This window comes from Elaeis guineensis, chromosome 12, assembly GCF_000442705.2.
Source record: "Elaeis guineensis isolate ETL-2024a chromosome 12, EG11, whole genome shotgun sequence".
In the NCBI taxonomy this organism is placed as follows: domain Eukaryota; kingdom Viridiplantae; phylum Streptophyta; class Magnoliopsida; order Arecales; family Arecaceae; genus Elaeis; species Elaeis guineensis.
In genome coordinates, this window is record NC_026004.2 from 9528069 (window position 1) to 9548346 (window position 20278).

At 36.7% G+C, this 20278-nt stretch overlaps 1 pseudogene; it reads right to left on the reverse strand.

Moving 5' to 3' along the window:
* Positions 1–912: 912 nt before the first annotated feature.
* On the reverse strand, positions 913–18427 carry LOC105055292 (uncharacterized; annotated as a pseudogene).
* Between the last annotated feature and the right edge of the window lie 1851 nt (positions 18428–20278).

Here is a 20278-nt window from a genome sequence, read left to right on the forward strand (position 1 = left end):
ATTAAAGCTGCCAAAGATACAGTAGTCAAAACGTTCATTTAAGGGAACATATTGGCATTGCTTTTAGAGCTGCACCATATAGGTCTTGTGACTACCACCGCCAAATTTCATTTGATATTTGATGCACTACAATTTCATTTATTATTACCGCATTCCGAGTGAGATCTAAAACCATCTGTTAAAGAGTCCCTATTGTTGGTAGATCTTACTAGATGAATTGGTTGTCTTCCCTGGAATTACAAGATACTATAAGAAACCATCAGGTTCTTGCTTAAAGTTTGGATTACTTAATATTTTCCCTACGTAGCAGGTCATTTTCTTTCAGGGATTTGAGAATAAACAGATGCTGCCAACCAGAACTTTGGCACACTGGATGCACAAAATAAAATCTGAAGAATGAGCATTTGGTAGGTAGATTAATCCTATAATTGAATGAATTTATTGGACAGTGACATAACAAGATGAATTAGGCGAGAAAAATTTGACCATAAATAAGAGTTGAAAGTGGTTAAGGCCTGCCTTTTCTCATACAAAGCAGAGTGGTGATAACCAATCACGGGCAAAAACATGTAGCATCGCTGCTAGTAGACTCTTTCCTTAAGCCAGGTATTTCATGTCTTGGGGACAGAAGCACAACAGAACACCAGATCATATGATAGATTTACTCAAAATACACAATCAATAGAACAAGGCAAATGGATGAAACATAACATTCAGTAGACAACAAAATGGACATGTTAAATCTTATCTGAAAAATTGGGTAGCTTGACCCCTGCATTACCATGAAGCAAACAAATAATGCTAATCAGTCGAACTTGAGTAGGTGAAGGGGTCTTTTAAGCGGTCTTCCTGTATAGAAGGGAGAGAACGCTGCATCTGATGGGCAAGCAGCTTCACTTTGAATCTCTGATATATATGAATTCTAAGACAATGCATTGACTTCTCAAAAATAATATGCCATTAAGTTACAACAAAAGAAAAAGAACTGCTTAAAATTTGCTATTATGTCTTAACATGTTAAAACTCAAAGCCATAAATCATGTTAACATCCACATGCATCCCATGATAGAACATTGTCCACAACCGATGCTTTGTGGAACAGATACCAAAATACAGCAATTAATTTTTGGATTTTTGCTTGTGCTCACTCCTTCTCTTCAGGTCTATCCAGATCTCCAATACTATCATGCTCCTGCAATATGAGATAGTTGCTGCTGACAACCATATAAATGCAAAGCACAGTTATTTATGACAAGCTGATAGATTAGAAATTTGACGAGTTCTTCTAGAGAAGAGGAAAGGCAATATATTCTTTTTTGATACAAAAGATTGACATTTTGAAGAAGCTCCAAGCTCTGATCAAGCACATTGTTCCATATAAAAGTGAAACCATAGTCATACAGTCAAGCTGTAGCTTTTGCATGCCTCCATGAATTCGGTTTACAGGAAGCAGCTTGTACTTTAGTACCATTTCAAATTTATTTAGCCAAAACACTTAAATTTTTGTTTTCCTGTTCCAACCTAATTTAATGGCTATACAAGCACAGCTCTTGCAAAAGAAAGACATCTGAATTGACAAGATCATAATCACCCATAAAATACTAATATTTTGATCACATGCACTACTTGTGCCACATGCTATTCACACCCCATATGCAAATATGGGGGCCCATCTCCACCCCAAGTGTGGGGTTATATATTAGTTACTCCCACTCTTATCTAACCAGTAGACTACCATCCAATGCTCATGCAGGTCAGCACACTCATAAGAATAAGGGGTGAAAGAGAATAAAAGTTTATACATCCTCTGAGAAGAATAGATTCTCAAGCTCCAGTCTATTAGAATGGTGGGGGCTAGTAATTCCCCTCCTTGAGTCACCAACCATCTATTGAAAAAGAATCAAAGCAAAGGCATTTCACTACTACATCCTTCACCAATGATTCCCATCTCGACAGTATCAACATCTCTCGCAAGCACCATATCGTTTTGTCGAGAATAATACCTGGGACACATCTAGGACACCAATTCCCTCTCCTCTCGAACTAGAATATCCTATTTGGTACCAATCAAGATGGACCAGGATGGTTGGATCCTAACATTTGATGGCCTGGCATCCCAAGATGCAATTTTTTTGATATTTCTTTTTCTTTTCATTCACATTGTTAATGCCTGCGTCAGTCCATCAGAACAATCTGGACCCATCCCACTATCATACCGAACTAACACCAAACTGGAATGGGAGTTTGTACCAACATTTAAACCCTGGCTCGATAATAACAAATGAAACACATTTAACACTACAGTGAGTGGCAAATTATTCCATCAAGTTCTCAAATAGCAACCAACGCTTCTATACATTTCACTCAAAAAATACAAAATAAAGCTGAAGTTCAATCAGGCACTAAGAGTCCTCACTTCAAAAAACAAATCAACATTGTTAGTTATAGTCCCAAAGGATTGAGATACAAGAACCAATTTAGTTCTGATATTGCAACATGACTGAGAACGAAAAGTTTTCTTAAGAATGCATACCTTAAGTATATCCTTCACATCGCTCCTTGTCATCATCTGTTGTCTAAGTAGTAGTTCTTCTAGGCCTCATCTGTGGGTGCATACATAACAACCATCTAAAATCAAAACTCAACGCCATTGATTCAGAAACGATTAATTAAATAGAAGTTGCTTAAGCTCTACTTAGAACACCATAACAACCATCTAAAATCAAAAATCAAGGCCATTGATTCAGAATCGATTTTACTAAACAGAAGTTGCTTAAGCTCTACTTGAACACCAGTGATGGCCCAGAATAAGTGCAATCAACTGGAAATCCAAAAGAAAAAAAGGCTCACTCAGTAATAAAATGGAAAAAAAGTGAAATGTATAAGTGAATGAAATCCTGGAGAAGAATAACAACATTACACTATCATAACATAGTGCTTGCTTGAAGGGTGAAGAACCCAGCTTGCAGTTTTCAATTATAATGCTCCTCTTCATCCATCTATGAGAATAAGATGACCAGATGTCAGGCTTAACCTTAAACAATAAGCTGAAGCAAACTATATATTGAGATGAGGTAGTGACCTCCAAGTCATCCAATTCAAAGTCTTTTAAGTTTGATCAGCCTCATCTTTAACTCCTGTCAGAATACCTACAATTTACAGCTGTTGATCATTTGTCAGAAGCAACAAGTTATAACATCAATAGCGAGGAATCAAACTCGAGCAACAAAGGTTCTACAAAGAAGCCAGCAAGATATCAGGCATATAGAGTTCAAGTGGTTGGTCTGTATTTCACATTCATTTTCTACAAATCTATTTAACTATCTCACCCTTCTTGAACCTCTCACAATGGCACCTAATGGAAAATTCCCAAATACCAGGACATAAGATAAAGTGGATAAGTAAAAATGGTGAAATTAAAAAAATTGGGTGATGATCAAATTTAATCAAATTTCAAAATGCTAATCAATAAATCTCTTACAGCTAATAAGGAAAAGAATTTAAAAGTGGATCAAGCTACTTATTAACTGATTCAATCCTCTTGGTTAACCAGCAAAGAAACAAGACAAGCGTACAAACTATTACTTTTTTATTATTCACACTTTGTCCCCCAGCTATGCTACACAGATGAACTGCTATCCCAAAAGAGGTGGCTGAAGGTATGAGCAGGTAGAGGTGCAGGAATATAGAACATTGGTCCTAGAAAATAGCAGGAAGTTAACCCACGCATTTAAATAACTCAGTGCTAAGTTGATTCAACAGAACAACTAATCTGATTCATTCACAAGGTAAGAAAACAAGAGGCAGCCTAGAGTGGTTGAAATTAACAATTTAGATGATATCACGTATGATAGCTACTAGCATAAGCACCAAAAGGCCTCGGAGTAGAAATTAGCAAATGGGCAGCACTGAGGTGGAAAGTCCCTAAAACAAGGGGATAGAACAAAAGGCAGCCTCGTGCGCAAGGCTCCTAGCACTGCGGGGTCTGGAGAGGATCAGATGTACAGAGCCTTGCCTTCGGAAGCAAAGAGATTGTTTCTGTATTTCGAATCTCTGATAACCAGGTCACAATTGAGCAACCTTACCATTGTGCCAAGGTTTACCGTCAAACAAGGCGATAGAATGCTGCTTGTTAAAAAAAAAAAAAAGAAAAAAGAAGAAGTATAATAAACAAATAACTTCAGCTCCCTACAAATTAGGTTTATCGACCATAATATGATCAACCAAAGCTCGAGTGTATTATAATTGGCACTTAGTCTACATCAAACACCTATAAACCAGTATTTGCATCACATTCAGGGCAATCGTGTTCTTTTTGAAGATTCCATATACAACGAGGAGAATCCTCCAACATGAAACAAAACACTTTCCTTAACTACAAGAATATATATGCATATGTATGTATGTATATACTTTCCTTAACTACAAGAATATATATGCATATGTATGTATGTATACAACATTGAGTTGGACTCCACTATCCACACCCAAACTCATGTTCCAAATGCACTTCTCAATTATGTCAATACAGAGTTTGCACAAGACTTACCAACATGAGGATTTTTTCTTTTTTCCCAATAATCATGAGAACCTTTGTTCCAGGAGCCTTTCCACACATGAATACATCTGGGATATCTGAACATGCAAATATCATTGGATGCTCAGTTCTTTCCACCATGTATAGTTTTAAATGATATTATCTCATCATCGAACAAATAATAGAGAACAAAAGATTTGACACAAAATATAAAAGAAAGCTTGTGAATTGAGGAAATTGCGAACGTTACATCCCAAGAACAAGCTCGGCAACATAAAAATAACAAAAATTCAAAAGTGATGAAAGGGGATAAAGAAAGAAAGAATCATCAAGGGTCATGTAAGGACTTAGAAGTTAGAACCACTAACACCCTAGAAGCTTCCTATGAGGCTTCATTCCTTGATAATTGGTTAGCTCCAAAGAAATGCTTAGATTCAAAAAGGGAATCAGGCCTGGCAGATCCTAAGTGTGAGGCAAAAACTTCCTAATGATGCATATCAAGGTAACTTGTTGATTCCCAAGTTTATATGATGTCTCAAAAGCATGTTATTCATGCTTAAACTCATTTACTTCTCTTTTTAAGAGATAATAACAAATTAAAAGGATAGCACATTTGGCAACAAGGGCAGGGATATTAGAGTCCAAGAGTCCCCCTAGATGATCAAGACATTTGTGTAGACTAATTTAAAGAAACCAGCAAATCATTTAGAGTGAAATACATATCAAACACCAGGTTCATCATAAAATTGCAAATGGCTTTCATATTTTCTATCTACACTTATTCTGTTTCAACAAGTACATAACTGAACACAACAAAGTGAACAAACCATGAATATACACCATATTGGTTTATATGTGATAACCAGATGACACATTCATGAAATAAACATGATAAAACAGAGAGTCCACAAGATCATATAGGATGGATCACATGAATTAGCATCTACAAGCCATTACATCAACAAAATCAAAGTGCGACCTCCAGCAAATATGATGTTTTTTTTCAAAAAAAAATTATAAGTTTGCTATAAAAATGTTTCTTGTGAATTGTGATATCAGGTTACCAATAATATCAATTATAGATGTACAAAGACAACAAGGTCACCAAGGATAAATCAGTAAGGACCGACATTTCCAAACAAAAAAAATTTGAATTGCAATGATCAGCCTATCACTTTAATTAAAATGAGTTATTTATTAATTAATTAATTAGAAACTCTATCTTAATGGAAACCATCAAAAATATCCCTCCCTCGACCAAAGAAAAGGGCATGGTAGTGGCTTCTCTGTCAGAAAAATGAAACTAGATAAAATATTGTCCACTTTAAAATTTGGGTCAGATCTAGGATTATGAACATGGAGAAACCAAGTCTGGGCACTCTAATAAATGTTCAATTTGGTGTCTTGACTAACTTGTAACACATTCACCAAAATCAGCTATTTTTCAAATCATAAAATTAGCCGACACCTCTTTTCGTGATCTCTCAACTCTTTCATTCTCTCCCTACCTCATGATTGATGGAAAAAAAACCCTAGGTCTAACTTATCCCCCATTCACAACTAAAAGAAAGCCTTGTATCATGGACCCACCACCCTGCTTTAATATTCTTGTGGTAATTTTCTCAGAAGCTGACCACTACTTGGCCTTGATTCTGTCTTCCTGTCTCCATGCTCCATTGACATCTCCCCAATATTTCAATTGATGGTCGACCATCACTATGCCTTGACACTTGTTCTATCCATATCAGCCACCACAGTAACACACTCCTTGGCGGTTGACCATCCACCAACAGATATGCCTCATCCCCCTCCCTTCTCACCCCTTCTCTCCCTGAGAAAATCCCAACATCCCTCCACTCTCCCCTCTATTCTCTCATCAAATTGCTGACTGACGCCACATAAAGGGACTGATCCCTCCCTCCACCCCTCCCACATGTTCAAAACACTAATTGCACCATACCTCATGGGCCCATCACCGTACTAGGCCATTGGGGGTATTGGCCAAATTGAGCAATGTTATATTCTCTTATCAGGGGTGTTGGCCAAATTGAGCAATGTTATATTCCTTCACCGGGTTTGAAATAGATCACGGATGAATAACTATAAGTCTATAACCACAGGTTGTCGAACCTAGATCTGATTCGGCCTGATCTTTAGCCACCCCTATTGAGCAATGTTATATTCCTTCACCAGGTTTGAGGTAGATCACAGATGAATAACTATAAGTCTATAACCACAGGTTGTCAAACCTAGATCTGATGCGGCCTGATCTCTAGCCACCCGTGCATGTATATCTATATATGTATGCATGCATGTATGTATGTACAAGTAATATCTCCTTCATTGATAAAGTCAACCCATATCAGTGGGATGAGGCTTGCTAGTACCAAAAATAGGTAAACAAGAGCCGACATAATCAAAGATAAAAGAAAGCTAAAAAGAACATACCAACGCATCAAGATTTCATGGATATAAGATAGAATTCCCAGGTTTCCCAAAAGTGAAATTCTTAATTTAAGGGAAAAAAAGCAAAGTTAAGGGCCCATTTGTCAATGCTTTTGTTTTCTGTTTTCTGATTTTTGGAAAACAGAAAAGCAAAAGGGACAACCTAACAAATGGTTGGTGAATCTTTTTGTTGTTCCATAAATCTATGAGTAAAAACATCTAACCAACTTTTTCATCTTATTTCTATTTGTAGAGCTATCACAACCCTTCACAACCTCCGCCATAGCCAAAACGATAGAAACAAAATCAAATAATTACAAAAAATACAGTAATCAAGATTACATCAAAAAATCCATTAGCTTTAGCAAATAGTCAATAGGAAGATGAAGTATTTATATATAAACCATTCATATGCATAGTCATTTTTATAACCATATAATGAAACCAGCCACTTCATTCTAAGTTCAGATTTTGATGTTTTCCACTTATAAATCTGCTTTTCCATTTTGTGAAACCAGCTACTTATAAATCTGCTTTTCCACTTTGTGAAACAAGCACTTTTCTTCATGTACTACTATACTAACACTGGCAAGCAATTTAACAAGATTTTTCCAGCAAATATATAGAAACTTTACCATATTTTACATTGAATGCAACAACTTTGCTAAATCATATACTAGAATTAATCCGGGCCAACTACTTGCATACAATTATTGAGTCCAACTTCACCTAGATCGTTATCAACAATATGGTGTAGCACACACTTGCTTTCAATAGTTGATTGCACAGTCATAAACAAATTAACTAACAGAAACACATGGCATGCAAGATACAAGAGAACAGTAATTTTGAAGTTCCAGGATCCACTTGCCTTCTTACCAAATAATAGTGCAACCAGTGAAATCAGACGCTCTTCCAACTCCTCTTGGTAGCCCTTTTTCTTGTTTTGCTTGCTCAGAGGAATATAAATATTATATAAAATTACAACAAAGATGCATGAATGAACAATGTATGCAAACAACGGATACAAAATATAATATGCAGAAAGAAGAAAGGCTTGATAAATTTAAAAAGCACTATGAATGCATCCCTGATTAAGTTGAACACAAACATCAGAACAAGGGGCACAGTCAAAAAAAGGCAATATGAAAACAGCCCTCGAGATCATCCCGCTAAAAGGAAATAAAATACTCACATGGAACATAAATTTTAAATATTAACATACACATGGCATTTGTATGAAAGGGATAGAAGTCATATCATTTTTCCAAACAAACAAAACCACACACCTCTAAATGCAAACAATGCTACAATCTGTCCATTCAATGCTGAACAGATTAATTCAATTAAAACATCTCAGCATATATTTAAACCACTCTAGATGCAGGTCAAAATCATTACAAAAACTGCTAATTTGTATGCATTACCTCTCAGCAAAATAATGACCTCGAGGGTTACCAATGTATTTGGTAATTGGTAACCTCCTGAATTTAAACAATTATTCTCATCATGAGAAACATCAGTGTTAGAGACTAACTTTTCAAATCCATGGCCATGCTGATCTTTAATTTTGTTGCTTTTCTACAATCTGAAGCCTTTCCACATATCATACTCTCATATGGTCTCTGGTTAATTATATGTTCCTTCGGGCATTGCAGCTGCAATACAAGACATGATGTCTTACCGTCATTATTCTCTTCTCCATCTTCATTTTTATCTCGTTAATGCAACTGCTTTCCTATGATAGTTAAATAGATCTGTTCTGAAAAAAGACACATTTTAAATCTACATTTTGATAACCCCATTATCCTTCTAACAAAACTTACTTTCAAAGACATTAAGTTTCATAAACAAGAGAGATACTAATACAATAATGTCCTCTCTTTTGCATTGGAATATTAGTCCTATTGTTGACAAATTTCATAGCAAAGCCCTGAATCCTTAACACCGAAGCATTGCACCATGATTACATCAAACTGATACTAAAGTAATTCAATATATCAATCAAGTGTTTCCCAGATTTTCACATGCAAGAATGAAGTGGCAATAAATATCACATGTGTGCACTTGTGAGACCGCCGAGAAGCTGCAAGGTGAAGATATGTAATTGAAATGGTGAGATAAGAAAAATAAATAACCCCTTTAGAGGACCTTGAGGAGGATTGGAATCACAATAAAGGCCTGTTTGGAAAGGATAGGATTGCCCAAATCCTACAGAATTTGAAAATCCTATAGATTAAAATCCTATTTTCTTTCCTAGCCATTATTTGGGGGATTGAATTATGGGATAAAAAAATTAATAGAAAATGGCTAATCCTATAGGAAAAAATAATGACCTCCAGAGATCATTATTTTTTCCTATGATAATCGAGCCTCCCAATCATATTGACGCGCGATCTTCTCCCCCTCCCCCTCGTCCACCTCCTCCCCCTTTCCAACTACCCCTCTCTTTCCTCGCCTCCTCCTCTTCCTCCCCCACGCCCTCTGCCTCCTCGCCAACTTTGCCTCCTCCCCTCGGCACCCCTGCTCTCAACCTTCTCGTTGCTGTCCTCTGCCACTCACACCGCCACATCTCGCACATAATCCCATATGTTTGAGAAAAAACCCCAATCGGAACCTAAGAAATCCTCTGATCTCCCTTAAGTTCTCTCCTTCCCCATGGATCTCCAAAAAAGAGATTGAAATGAAAAGAAAAAGATGCAAGAAGCAAAAAAAAACTGATCAATCTTTGTGAGAAAAAGTCTTACCTTTTAATTTTTCCATTTTTTCTTTGTTTTCATTGACTTTTCCTATGATTTCCCCCGCTTTTTCCTCTATTTTTTACATCCTCAGAAGTCTCAGTTGGGTGGGTGGCTTGGAGCAGCCGAATAGGGAAGCTTAGATGATGGCTAGGTTTTTGTGTCGGGTGTTTATATGTAAGAGTTTAAACAATATAAATATATTATCAATCAATTTAAAAATAGACAATTGTGGCTTATTGGTTAATGTAGTGGTTAAACCGTCTAAAAATTTGGGGTTCAAATTGGCCGATATCCATACCCATCCTGCAATTAAAAATTTCATATCCATATTTGCCTAATACCCACCTCGGCTTGGGTCGGCTAGATAAGAAGGGTCAAGTCGGATCGAGTTGGATTGGATAAAGAACTCATCAAGCAAACATTATAAAATATTGTAATTCTAAAAGAAAGGATCTAGGTTAAATTTATATCAGGACAAGTTCAGAGCAAAGCATGCCATCATCCATACCCAGGTTGGACACTTGGTGAGTTGGCTACAATCGCCATCCCTAAGATTGGTCCTAATGTAGCACCTAGATCCAACCCAATAGAAGATTAGATCGAATCGGACAGATAGTCAAAATTTTTATAAAAAAATTATAATATATATATATATATATATATATATATATATATATATAATTGGGTTTGAATAGTGGGCACCTGAGGGGCAAATTCCAAATCTATAGGGGCAAATTTCAAATTCGTTCCAAAACCCAAACGAGTTTTAATTTTAAATTTCAAAGAGAAACAAAGATATGTTAGCTTTTTCTTGATATGAATTATTTGTAATTATAATGATTAATATGATATTTTGATAATGATAAGTTTATTATTTTGATAAAAGAATGGATAGAAAGAAAAGGGGAAGAGGAGGAAAGGAGAGAGAGGAAATCCTAATTCATCATCCAAACAAATGATAGGATTAGTTTGTGAGTAATCTATGATTTTCTGAAAATTATTAGTGTGGGGCCCAGTCAACACTCCAAGTGGCATCCTAAAAAAGTCAAAATTTCTAAAAAATCTCCTCAATGGCGTGCAACAAGTTCCTAAATCAGTTTGTTAAGTCTTTAATGTTGTAAAGAACAATAAGTGATTGTTCTAGTTCCAAAATGAGTTTTTTGACCTCCAAAGTTGTATTTAATGCTTGATTTTCATCCACTGCATTATGGCCTTAAATATTGTCAGCTAATAATAGAAAATATGTGAAAAAGAAGCAAAAAAAATATTGTAGCAATAGCTCTGGAAATTCAGCTTTCTATTTTCAGTTTTCAGCAAGTATTCTTCAGATTTTCTCTAAATAAACTCCTTCCTACTTGTAATTACTCTCTTTTACCCAACAAATTTGGTATCAGAGCTATGGTTAGCTTGATATGGCTACCAATCCTTCATCTTCTTCTAGCACCCTCTTTTCTTATTCACAAAGTCAAATTCCAATCTTTGAGGGTCAAATTATGGATATTGGAGTGACCAAATGATGTTCTTCTTCATCTCTCAAGATTTGTGGGATTTGATAGAAGAAGATTATGAAGAACCACCTGCTGCAGGATCAAGTACGGCATGGACTGCTAAAAAATAATCCCAATACAAAGAGAATGTAGAGAAGAATGCTCTTACCTTAAGGTATCTACACAATGAGTGAGTAGAGCAATTTACCATCGCATCTACGGCATCACCAAAGCCAAAGTTGTTTGGGAAACCTTGAAGGAGTTTCAAAGAAATGAGAAAATCATTTCCATCCGACTGCAATCCCTATGGAGAAGTTTTGATAATCTTCAAATGAAGGATTCGAAATCCATCAAAGAGCTGAAATTGTAAATCAGATTAGAGGCTACGGAGTATAATTGAAGAAAAGAAGATTGTAGAAAAGATTCTTAGGAGTCTTTCTCCGTAGTTTGATCATGCTGCTGCAGCAATTAAAGAATCAAAGGATCTTTCAAAGATGTCAATGTTTGATCTTAGTGGTTCTCTTGAATCATATGAAAAGAGGATCTAGAAGTCATCAAATCAGCCCTTGGAGCAAGCTTTTCAGTCCAAAGTCAATCTGTCCAGAGATGAACATGAGAAGAAAAGAGGTCAAGGGAACCAAGGAAGAGGTCACGACAGAGGTAAAGGTCGTGGAAGAGGTTTTCATCCTCAAAAACAAGAAAATTCAGGTTCTTCTTGCATTATTTGCAAGAAAACCAATCATGCATCATCCGAGTGCTATTTCAGATGCAGAAGGTGCAAAATTCCTAATCATTCTCAAAGGGATTGCTAGCATTAGAAGACAGAAAGAATGAAGCAAACTTCACGAGAGAAAATGAGGAAGAACAGGTGTTTTACAGCTGTATGAATGCTGAAGCCAAAGAAGATAAAGTTTGGTTTCTTGATAGTGGTTGTAGTAACCACATGACTGGAAATAAGGAGCTTTTTGTAAAGCTAGATGAAAGCATAACAAATCAAGTGATTCTCGATGATGGAAAAGCAGAAAAAATTCAAGGGAAAGGAGTTATTGCTGTCAACATAAAAACTGGAAGCCAAAAATACATTCAAGATGTTCTATATATACCAAACCTTGCACACAACTTGCTTAGTGTTAGACAGTTAGTTTGGAAGGATTATCAAGTTTGTTTTGTCAACAATGAATGCAAAATTGTTGATAAAAAGAACAAGACCTTGATAGCTAAAGCAGAGATGATCAGAAATAAAGTTTTTCCTCTAACAATGGCATATTCAACCAATATTGCTCTTAAAAGTGATGTTGCCAATGAATCCTATTTTTGGCATCGAAGATATGGTCATCTGAATCAAAAAGGACTACAGCTTCTATAACAAAAGAAGATGGTGGTTGGATTACCTCAACTAGATCAAAAGGACAGAATCTGTGAAGGTTGTGTTTATGGAAAAATGCATCATCTTCCTTTTTCAAAGACATCATGAAGAGCAAAGGCACTTTTAGATTTGGTGCATGCAGATATCTTTGCTCCTACGAGAACACCTTCACTTGAAAACAAGAGGTATTTCCTACTGTTTGTTGATGATTTTACAAGGATGATCTGGATTTATTTTATAAGTCAGAAATCAGATGCATTTTCTATTTTTATGCAGTCTAAAGCTCAGGTTGAGAGGAAAAGTGACTGCAAGATAAAGTCCTTAAGGATTGATCGTGGAAGAGAGTTTATTTTTCGTCCCTTCATCGACTATTGCAGGAAAGAGGAGATCCAAAGGCAGCTGACAGTGAGTATAAGTCCTCAGCAAAATAGAGTTACTAAGAGGAAGAACAGGACCATAGTTGAAATAGCAAGAAGTATGCTTAAAGGCAAAGGACTTCCCAACGATTTGTGTGCTGAAGCTGTTCATACAACAGCATATATTCTGAACCATTCTCCAACAAAAGCGGTTCGAAATAAAACTCCTTTTGAAGCTTGGATTGGAAGGAAGCCACAGGCAAGTCATTTAAAGATCTTTGGTTGTCCTGCCTATGCACCAAACAAAGCCCCAAACAAGGATAAATTTGATGAAAAAGAGAAAATTTCTATTTGTGGGCTATAGTGATGAGTCTAAAGACTACAGATTGCTAAATCCACATAATAAGAATCTAGTTGTGGCTCGGGATGTTTTATTTGATGAGCTGGCAGAACTGGAGTGGGGCAACAACACTCAAAAATTGAGTATGATGTCTGATTTTGCTCCAGCAAACAGAACAGAAGAAGTTCAGCAGTAACAACACTCATATTCTAAAGATTTTACAACTGGAAGTGCAAATTTAAAACCTGAAACTTCATCTTCATCTCCTGTTTTGAGAAGATCAGACAGGATCAGGCACCCTCCTCATATGTATGGTGATTTTCGAAGTTATTATGCTAATCAAACATGTGAATTTGCTTTGTTTTCTTGTGAACCTCACATGTTTGAAGAAGCATTGAAGGAAGAAAAGTGGATTCAAGCAATGGATGATGAGATTGCAATGATTGAGAAGAATAAAACATGGGAGCTTGTAGATCTTCCTAAAGGGCAGGATGTAATTGGCTTGAAGTGGGTCTATTAGACAAAGTTTAATGAAGATGAAAGCATCCAGAAGCACAAAGCAAGGCTGGTTGCAAAGGCCTATTCTCAGCGGCCCGAAATTGATTTCAATGAAACATTTGCTCCGATTGCTCGCATGGAAACAATCAGAATAGTGCTGGCCATTGTAGCATAGCTAGAATTGCAGATGTTTCAGCTTGATATAAAGTCAGCTTTTCTTAACATAGAGCTTGAAGAAGAAGTATATGTTGAGTAGCCTCGAGGATATGAGCTTGAGGGCAAAGAAAAAAAGTGTATAAGCTGAAAAAGGCTTTATATGGCCTTAAACAAATCCCCAGAGCCTAGAACAGTAGAATAGATTCTTATTTCCAGCAAAATGAATTTCTGAGGAGTCCTAATGAGCCTTCACTATATATGAAGTGGTGTGGGCAGAATGTTATGTTGATATGTTTGTATGTAGATGATCTAATCTACATGGAAAATAATCAAAAAATGCTTGCTGATTTTAAGCAATCTATGATGAAGGAATTCGAGATGTCAGATCTAGGAATCATGAAATACTTTTTCGGGATCTAGGTCAAGCAAGCAAAGGGTGAGATTTTTATTTCTCAAAAAAAATATCTATTTGATCTTTTGAAAAAATTTCAGATGCTGGACAGTAAACCTACGGCTACTCCTTCAGCTCTTAATAAAAAGCTAAAGCAAGATGATAGAGGAAAGAAGGCTGATGAAGGTGTGTACAGAAGTCTGGTTGGATCCTTGCTATATTTAACACACACAAGATCTGATATTATGCAGGCAGTGAATATGGTGTTAAAATTCATGAACCAGCCCAGCAACTCGCATTTTGTTGCAGCAAAAAGGATCCTATGGTATCTTAATGGAACTAGGAAGCTGGGAATCAGATATTCAAAAGAAGCTGATTGCCTTTTATTTAGTTTTACTGACAGTGATTGGACAGATTCTTTGGAGGATAGGAAAAGCATATCTGCCTACGTGTTTTGTTTGGGATCAAATATCATCTCTTGAAATTCAAAGAAACAGCAAACAGTAGCATTGTCATCAGCTGAAGCTGAGTATACCACGGCAATTGAAGCAGCATGTGAAGCTGTTTGGTTAAGAAGATTGCTTGCTGACTTAGGTCAGAAGCAAGAAGGGCCAACTATCATTTATTGTGACACTATGTCAGCCATTGCTATGACTAAAAATCCGATTCTCCATGCCAGAACAAAGCATATTGAGTTAAGGTATCATTTCATCCGGGATCTTGTTTAGAAAGGAGAAATTCAGCTAGATTTCGTTAGTACACATGAGCAGCTCGCAGACATGCTCACTAAAGCCATTACGACAAAGAAATTTGAGAAGTTCAAGGCTCAATTGAAAGTCATAAATTAAGAGGGGAATTTATGAGTAATCCGTGATTTTCTGAAAAATATTAGTGTGGGGCCCAGTCAACAGTCCAGGTGGCATTCTAGAAAAGTCAAAAGTTTTGAAAAATCTTCTTAATGGAGTGCAACAACTTTCTAAGTCAGTTTGTTAAGTCTTTAATATTGTAAAGAACAATAAATGATTGTTCTAGTTCCAAAATGAGTTTTTTGACTTCCAAAATTGTATTTAATGCTTGATTTTCATCCACTGCATTATGGCCTTAAATATTGTAAGCTAATAATAGAAAATATGTGGAAAAAAAAAGCAAAAAAAAAATTGTAGGAGCAATAGCTCTGCAAATTCAGCTTTCTATTTTCAGTTTTCAATAAGTATTTTTCAGATTTTCTTTAAATAAACTCCTCCTTACTTGTAATTACTCTCTTTTACCCAACATAATTTACAAAGGATTTTTCTCTTAATAGGATTTTATGTATATCCTATATGATCAAATCCTACATTCTATCATGAATTTTATCCTAAGTTTATGAATCCTAGATATCCCGACAGACCCTAAGAAAGAATGATTACTCTTACAATTCAACACCTGAAGGAGCAACAGAAACCAGCCAAAGTGTTATTGGTCAACTTCTTTTTGTATGGCTAGCTAACTTAAAAAAATATACCAATGATGATGTTTACATAACCAGGAGTAACTATGGACCTTTACAAAAGAGAACATAATAATGTGAAATTTTCAAGGGCATCATGGTCTTGGATCTGAAAATTTTGTATGATAACATGCCCCTTGTAAAAACACCATACACTGGTTACCAATATAACATAAGCACTTTATAATGGGTTATCTCAAACCATTTTAACATCTATACCCAACTAATTATCAATTCTAAGAGGAGAAAACAGTGGGATCAGATGTATGCATGGTCATGTAAAGATAAACCCACCATGCATTACTGGTTATCCAGCTATGAGGCTTGTCCATTTGAAGAAAATTAACCAAGAAAATTGAAAATCCACCTTATGATAATTAAGTTAAAATTTTCTGATATTATTTAGATCTGAAAGCAACAAGTCTATAAGACGTCCTATTCTTTAGTTTCACTTCATCACCACTTTTCTCCAAAAGGGTTGCTTGCAACTATGTTTTCCCTTGTTTCGTAAGCAGTAGTTCAATGATGACTCAACTACCAAAAGTCAAATAAAATAAAAAATTTGAAACACCAAGACAGAAATTGAAACACTTTGATTTCAGCCACAAACAATCTAAAATCTAAAGAATGCCTTATATTTTCAGCCACGACTAATTATAGGGGCAAAAATTGTCATATATATGCCCAATCTAGGCAAAAACTTGCTATTTCTTCTTTATTGCGGATAGAAAGAAGCATTTAGCAAGACTAAACTCAAATTTGTATCTTGCAAAGACTAAAACTGTCGCATTAGATTTCCCAAAAAAATATAGCAAAAGCAAATTTTTGACATAAGCTTGATAATCTTGATGCTCAATCTCATGGACAGGCATACATTAGGCTGCCATCAAACACTAAAACGATTCATTATATTTTTAAATCATAAATCAAGTTTCACCTTAGCTTTTCATTTGAAAAGATCATACGTTTCAAATTATTTGAGCATGAAAAAATTTCTGGAACAACACATCAAAACAGTTCCAAATCGAATTTGGATGATGCCTATTTAACTTACTGACCTTTTCCCTTTATAGTTTCTGCATGTTTTCTACTTTTTACTAACTTCTGACTCTTGTTTAAAGTTTAGGGCTGGAACAGGTAAAATTAGAGGCAATACCACTGAAACCATCAAATTTGCCAGATGAAATTCACTTGCTGAGGATTTATGGCTATGGCATTGCATCTCAGATGCAAAGGGATGGACAGCTAAGCTCATTCTAGAAAGGGCCAATAAATAAAAAATGCATATAATCATCCTTAAGAAATCTAGAAACGGAAAAGCATAATAGAAGAAGGTAGCAGGAGAGGACTTGCCCTACCCATGAAAGTGGGGAATGCTGTATTCAACCCCCGCTCGCGGACCCGTATGTAGACTTCTAATGCTCCATTATGATGATCATCAGATCCACTCCCTCCGACTTCAACAACCTCTCTTTGTTCTCTATCGGCACAAACAGGTCACCAAGCATCTCCTCGTCGGAGCTCTTCAGGTCCCTCGGCTTGTACATTGCCATAGCCTGCAGCACCCCAGCAACCCCGTTCATCTGCCCCAGCCTTTTCTGGTCCGCCCTGCTGTTTAGCAGCAGGATCGCGAGAATCTCCGAGGCATACTGCTTGTTGGCATCAAACTCCCGACCTTGATCCTCCCTAGGAGCCACCACAGGAGCTTGATCCGCTCGCAGATCGCTGGCTTGACCTCAGTCATGTTTTCGATGGTGCCGAAGGTGTTGTGGATGGCGGCGACCTGGGCCTCAGCAGGCGGCCGAGGTTCTGGAGTAGGAGCTCGAGGGCATTATTCTCCGTGAGGGGGCCGACCAGGAAGCGGGCGGGATCGTCGTTGTCCTCGAGGACGTCCTCTCGCCAGTGAGGTCCATGAGGAAGCCGACGACATCGACGGAGACGTCGATGTTGTCGTGGCCGAGAAGGCCTACGATGTAGGGAATGATGTTGAGGGCGACGAGGTCCTGGTGGAACTCCGGGCCACCGACGAGGATCTTGAGGCGCTCGATCCCGTCTTGGACTCGACCTCGAAGTTGGCGAACTTCTCCAGCTCATCGGGGTACTTCATGCGGGCCTTCAGCTTGTCGCGGAGGCGGGCGCTCGAAGAGAGCACCAGCTTCTTGAGGGCGCAGAGGTCGAGCACCTCCACCCGCCACTCTGCGACTTCTCCACCACCTCCAGGAGGGAGAGGTCGATTTCAGCGCCGCCATTGGCAGCAGCCGGAGGGATCGCCGGAGCTTCGTCGCGCTTCCACTTGTGGTGGTTGCCCATGGATCGCGGGGAGGGAGGGGGAACAAAAACCCCAACCCTAGATTAAAACCAGCGAACGATCCGGATGAAACCCAAAACAGGCGAAGAAGGTGGTTATCAGGATCCTCAGCACCAACTAGACCCCGTTTCTCCTTTCACGTTCGCGGCCAGCCCTTCTCCTTTTCTGAATGCGTGGAATTCTTTGTGAACGGCGGTGCAGAACCACGCCTACCGTCCGCGATGGTTAGCTCACATACAGGATTGAAAAAAAAAAAAATTTTTTACATGCCGTGCCTCGGCTCCATGAGCCAATCATCACGAACAGTACATCGTTTTGGACTGCCTACGATACACAAAGAATCTCTCTTCTGAATGCACGACTCGATAAAACGTGTTTAAGCCATTCAAACAAAAATAAAAATAAAAATAAAAATATATTTAATATTAAAAAAAATTAAAATTTTTCTTTAATATTTTTTTAAATATTTTAATTTTATTATTTAAATATTTTAATTATCATGATTTTAATTTTTAATCATTGAGCTCTTAATTACTAATGATCATGTGTATTTAATCTTGTTTTTATTATATGACCGTTGGATTTTGTATTAAAGATTTTGATCGTTGAATTTTTTATTAAATATCTTAATGGTTAACAAAAATCTCAACAATTATAAACAATCACAAACAATTATAAGCAGCCATATTAGTTGCTATAAAAAGATCCTATTGGGATCTAATCCTGTAAGCCATTCAAAAGCCTTCTAATCTTTTTTTCTTCAATCATTTTTTCTCTTCAATTACAATATTTCTTCTTCTCTTCATTTTTTAGGTACTGAAAATGTTTTCATCAACCTCTTTCATGATCGTACTCGTAAGTGGAGGATTCAAATTATATCTTGAGATAGTTTTTCTGGATATTTCTGCAGGAGAGATGGAAATACGTCTTAATAGTATACAATACGCTTGCATATTTAATGAATTTTATCTCTCGATGTTTTGTGAGTTATTTAAATTTTTCTATAATAAAATATTATTTATTTTATTTATTTTTTTAAATTATATTATAATTTTTTTAACCCATGTGCACTCTCTTTCTTCGATTTCGTATTTCAAAGCTACTAATGCAGAAAATATTGCCATAATTGGAAGTTTATAACATAAGAAAAATTGCTTTTCTCATATATAATTTTCATTGGCATTTTTCTAAGGTAATTGTTCTTTTGGCAACCCGTTAGGCAATAGAGGCCTCATTATGCTTGCAACGTAACTTGAGGGAATTAGTAATCTTGCAAAAGCCCCATCTGTTTTAACCTTAGAACTACTATAGCAGCAGCCGTGGTTTGTGATATTTTAGCCCTGGATGGGAACAAATGACAAAGAAGATTCACAAAGCTGTAGTAAGTATGAAATATTATCCATTATTTATTTATTTATTTATTATGCTATAAGTTCTTTATATTTGGGCTTGTGGATGCTTGATTGCAAATTCTCTTTTCAAGACCATATCAGATGTCGAATTGCTCATAGGACATGCAGGCAGTGGCAGTATTAGGTGCAGAGTAAACTTTGCTATTGGTAGGCAGTGTCGTTCTCAGGTTCATAAGTCTTTTTTATTGAAAGCCAAATTGGTTTCACATCTTTCATTTTGATGCTTTGTAGGTTTTTCTAATGAGACTGACTGCATACGATTTGCATTAAAAAAAAAATTTGCCTGCTAACATGGCAGAGGAAAAAAAAATCAATGTAGAACAGGATGACAGATCAAGCTTCCCAGCATAAAATATATTGGACTTCTTTTACAATATAAAGTATCAAAATACTTTCAATTATTGTTTGACATTTATGTTCATTTTTTCTCTATATCATGTTAATGGGGGGAAAAAATTGTTTTATTCTAATATGGACACTTTTTGAGTTCAAGAAGAAGCTTCTGCATAATTGCAGGCACTTCCTCTGAAGCCATATATATGCACTTCCAGGCCTTTCACATGTTAACATTACAAATATCTTTCAACATTGTCTTCTTTTGTCTGCATATCAAATGCATCATCCTTACTCTTGCTTTCTGAAGTTTGGTCACTTGTGCCTCAACATTACCATCAATTTAGGTAGTAAACTGCATATAGCAACATTGCTCTGAACTCATGGTTGATTTCCTGTTTCGGTGCGCATGCACAAGA